This window comes from Sinohyriopsis cumingii, chromosome 16 (genome assembly GCF_028554795.1).
Source record: "Sinohyriopsis cumingii isolate HCF-2022 chromosome 16, ASM2855479v2, whole genome shotgun sequence".
In the NCBI taxonomy this organism is placed as follows: Eukaryota; Metazoa; Mollusca; class Bivalvia; order Unionida; family Unionidae; genus Sinohyriopsis; species Sinohyriopsis cumingii.
In genome coordinates this window covers 97,076,835-97,081,681 of record NC_142976.1, presented here as the reverse complement: position 1 = coordinate 97,081,681, position 4,847 = coordinate 97,076,835, and the positions used below count along the sequence as shown (strand labels likewise).

The 4,847-nt window shown below is 35.8% G+C and overlaps 1 long non-coding RNA gene across 4 annotated transcripts in view; it reads left to right on the top strand.

The window, feature by feature from the left end:
• The window catches only part of LOC149781029 (uncharacterized), an 18,425-nt gene extending 15,672 nt beyond the window's left edge, over window positions 1–2,753 (top strand). For 2 of the 4 annotated variants that reach the window (XR_016415197.1, XR_016415196.1), the window contains one exon: window positions 1–2,753. This exon is cut by the window's left edge. This is a non-coding gene — a long non-coding RNA (uncharacterized LOC149781029). The other 2 variants (XR_016415198.1, XR_016415199.1) reach the window with 2 other exon arrangements.
• The last annotated feature ends 2,094 nt before the right edge of the window (window positions 2,754–4,847 follow it).

Genomic DNA, 4,847 nt, shown 5'->3' with positions numbered 1-4,847 from the left:
ATTTTTAATATTGTAGTGAAATTTAACTTGTCAACCATGGAATGAGAAATATGTTTGCTGTGAATCTCCATTTTGGGGAATATATGACCAGGTATAAAATTAATCGATCAGATTAGCTTCTACAAACTAATTATGATGAAGCAGCAGAAATGTTGCGACTCTGTAATGATTAAAAAGGTGCCATCAAAATAGCTGCATTATATTTATTGTACGTCTTCCTACGCGACACCTGGCGACAGATCTTAAACGAAGAAAGAGACAGCGAACTACAAAGATCGCTTTTTCTCCCGTCATTTATGTCAAAGACGCTGCATATCAAGGCCTTTATTAAATATAAAACTTGAAAATCAAAATATTACTTATTTGGTTCTTAAATGCAATTTTATATCTGTTCAAGAGCTAATAGGTAAAACAAATGGTTTTTGTTCTCTTTTTTAAACATTGTGTTCTCTACACAGAAGTAACATTTATCACAGGTTTAATTATCCTTGTTTTGTTTCTCCAGAATATAAAACTTGAAGACTTCATACACGTGTGATGGAAGGACTGAAATACAAACGCCTACAATCAACCAGCGCTCCAACACTCCATGTCTATGTCAGTTGACATGGCATTGCACTCGTAGTCCAAAGAAAGCGTTTGCGTGAATGCGATTAATTGCGACAGAAAATGGCACTATTTCTATTTAACAAACCCGCCTTTTTCTTTTACTTGACACATTGGAAATTTAATATTATGATGTATGAACATTGAACGTGACTGGTTACCCTCGAGTTTTTGCTTCGTGCTGCGTGCCAGAATAAATGAAATCTCTCAGGCAGTTACAAATGAAGAAACGTCATTGCCAGGATTCTGCGGAGGAGAGGGAGTTGCAGTTGACCAGTCAGATATGATGCACATGTGGTTAATGAGACATGAAATGAATGCCATTAATTAACAAAATTCGTTTTTATTACTTCTGTTGCACACCGATCCCCACCACGCACCATTCTAGGCTGATGAATTGGTTTGTTTTCGTGAGAGCCTTTCTGCATCTTGTAGCCCACCCCAAGTTACTTTGTTGTTTAGAAAATGCTATATTATACTAATTCACCAGGAGATTCATTTCTAACGATGCGTTGCTTGTAACATCTTTTGAAATAATTGACGTGGTGCTAAGACTGTACTGTCCGCAAAAGGCACGGTAGGGTACGAAAACGGTACGGTATGGTACACAAAAGGTATGGTATGGTACTAGAAAGGTTGGAAAGGCGGTAGGAAGATGAGAACTACAATTAAGAAGAATTGCAATGAACGGTACGATACTGCGAAAATTTTGCGCTGACCAGATTAACACGGAACTATTTGCACCGTAGTTTAGAATGTGTACTTGTTTTAATAGAACTTAAGGAATCGATTCACTTTATCAAGTCATATTAAAGCAGAGAATTGAAATATCAGCTGGCAAAATGTTGAGGAACTATTACAAGACGGTAATAAAACGGCAAGACACCCTTTTAAACGGTACGAGACCACTGATCGAAGGGTGTAAGCGTTACGGAACTGGAGTGGTATGATAGCCTAGTGAAACGAACAGAGACGGTATAGCCTAGTGAAACGATCAGAGACGGTATAGCTTAGTGAAACGATCAGAGACGGTATAGCTTAGTGAAACGATCAGAGACGGTATAGCTTAGTGCAGGGGTGTCCAAACTTTTTGCAAAGAGGGCCAGACTTGATAAAGTGAAGGTGCCCGGTGGCTAATAGTTCCTTCTGATGTTTTTTTAAGCACAAAAATTACATGCAGATACACACTGTTATAGAATATAGAACAATAAATAAATAAAAAACAAATAAGCAATAAATAAATAAAGCAATTTTCATTGTCACAATTATCTTTATTTTTCAAATGGCAATGTAACTAAATATAAGCCACTCAGGCAGGTATGAACAACTCTAAAAACACAATTCTGCCTTTCATTCATATCTGGAGAGTCAGATAACATTGAACCGTATGTAATACCTTAAATTTCCATGAGTTAGATAAATATCTTTGCCTCATGGTCATTTTAAAAAGGAGTTATAACTAATGCAAAGTTTTCTGTTATCATTGAAGTTTAAAACAAGTGAATTTTGCTTTTGTCTTTTAAAAGATCTTTCAGAAAATAATAGTTTGTGCCACATATACAGGTACATAACATCAACATTTATAACCAAATCTTATTCAAGAGTTTAATAAAATAAGTGCCATAAGTCTAAGTACGTAAGTGTGCATCAGTCGCCATGGCAGAAATGAGCGGAGAAGCGTTCGCGTACTAGCGGGCCATGAATAATACATTATGTGACCGAAGCTGCGGGCCGTATGAAATCTTACCGCGGGCCGTGATTGGCTCGCGGGCCGGACTTTGGACACCCCTGGCTTAGTGAAACGAACAGAGGCGGTATAGCCTTGTGAAACGATCAGAGACGGTATTTAAGCACGACTGCAAAAGACGCTATAGTTAATGTGACGTTTGTGTTGTAGCATATACAATCAGTCGTGCACATTTTATTCACTGTCGATTACAGTACTTTTTATTGGCATCACCTTGGATTTAGAGCATGACTTTGGTTTTAGGTAAGGATGCCAGATTTAACAGATTCAATGCAACAGATAAAGGCAGAGGTTCCATAGAAGAGTACATATTCGTAATATGGTATAAAACATAACACGATTCAAATGAGATCCGAGATTGAAATAAACTCATTTGATTGTCATACAGAATCAAAAACAGTTCGAGAAATTCCTCTTTATTTTTGCTTCCATTATCTTTCTATTTTTAAAGTTCTACAACAAACATTCTGAAATAGTCTTTATCTGATAGATAACATTTAACTAGTATATCCTGAAAACTGAATGTCTCTAATTTATAAATCAAACAAATGGTTTTTTAGAGTATTTTCTGTTGCTGCTGATCATCTACAATTAAATTCTCACTTATTATGGAGTAGATTTGTAGAGGTTCGTCATGAAATCATAGTTTGTTCCTTTTAAGCTATTCTCTGAAACGATAATTTTCCATTGATCAGTAAAAATGTATACGAAATCGAAACAAATCACTATAGCAATATCACGTGTCCAAGATCAAGCTAAAACTACCTCATGTAATGTTTTGAAATGTTGCCTCTACCTGACTGGGGCTAATTTGCAGCACCTCTATAAACCAATTCTGATTTTTTTAAATTTACGATTTTCTTAATTAGAACAATCCCCTCATGTACACGCACCCCCATCCCCTAGCCCGCCTCTCTGGCTGGGATACCTGAAGATTCTAGATTCGTTGTGCATGCTAACATATGATCTTCGTCATATCCGAAAGTCTCAAGTTCTGTCTTAAAAACGGATAGGAGATGATGAGAAATATTAAATACGCACAAACGCACGTTCATACAGGCAGGATAAAATAATATCCAGCTTTATTTCTAAAAGCGTGAACATAATTATGACTTGGAAAAGAGATAATTTCGATACAGAATCATTTTTAAAAATGAAAATATTGATACTGATTAATCTTTAAAAGATACGATTAATACCAAATCATCGTTAAAAGATCAAATTGATGCAGACTCATCTTTCAAAGATAATATCGACACTGAATCCATCTTTCAAGATAGTATCGATATTGAATCACCTTTCAAAGATACTATCGATATTGGATCACTTTTCAAAGATAATATCGATACTGAATCACCTTTCAAAGATAATATCGATACCGAATCATCTTTCAAAGATAATATCGACACTGAATCATCTTTCAAAGATAATATCGATATTGAATCACCTTTCAAAGATAATATCGATATTGAATAACCTTTCAAAGATAATATCGATACCGAATCATCTTTCAAAGATAATATCGACACTGAATCATCTTTCAAAGATAATATCGATATTGAATCACCTTTCAAAAATAATATCGATATTGAATAACCTTTCAAAGATAATATCGATACCGAATCATCTTTCAAAGCTAGCCTTAACAATAGCTTCGTTAATGTACATGTTCTTTCTAGGAGCTTCTGAAGAAAGGTTAAACTAAAACGCATACATAGACAAAATTGCAGTTTTGTATATGTCAAAGAATTTAAATATAATTAATTTATTAAAAACAAAATTTAAAATTTGGAGCACGCTTAGCGTCATATATACCTTACAAACTTGTGGCCTTTTAAACCATGTAAACCCTTAGTGGATGTGACTTCTAACATTTCACCGTGCCTGTATAAGGTATTGAACATCTTAATTTTATTTATCATCGATCTTAGGGCTAGATTACACATGCTACTTCCACCAGAATCAACATATATTGGACATGCTGACAAGTCTTTGTTATGCTCCCCATGTTGTCTGTACAACAATAATGGTGACTGAGCAAGCAAAGCGCACTATTTCCCTTTAGCAACTTGCTCAGCGTTGATGCTAGACTCGTGATCATATTGAATTAAGGCGCGTGATGACTTCTTATGATACTGATATTAGACGCGTGCTTATATTGACATTAGACAGGTGATGGTATTGATATTAGACGCGTGATGATTTTCAAAATAGACTCTTGATGATATTGATTTAAGGCGCGTGATGACTTCTTATGATATGGATATTAGGCGGGTGAAGATATTGATATTAGACGCGTGCTGATATTGATATTAGACGCGTGATGATATTGATATCAGTCAGACTTGAAAGAAAATACTGGGATGGAGGCGGGTGTAGCGAAGCAGTCGGACAAGACAGGAATATACTAGGATGGAGATGAAAAAATTGAGCAGTCGCATTAGAAAGGGCTAAGCTGGGATTGAGGTAGAGCAGCCGAGGAGTCGGACTGGCC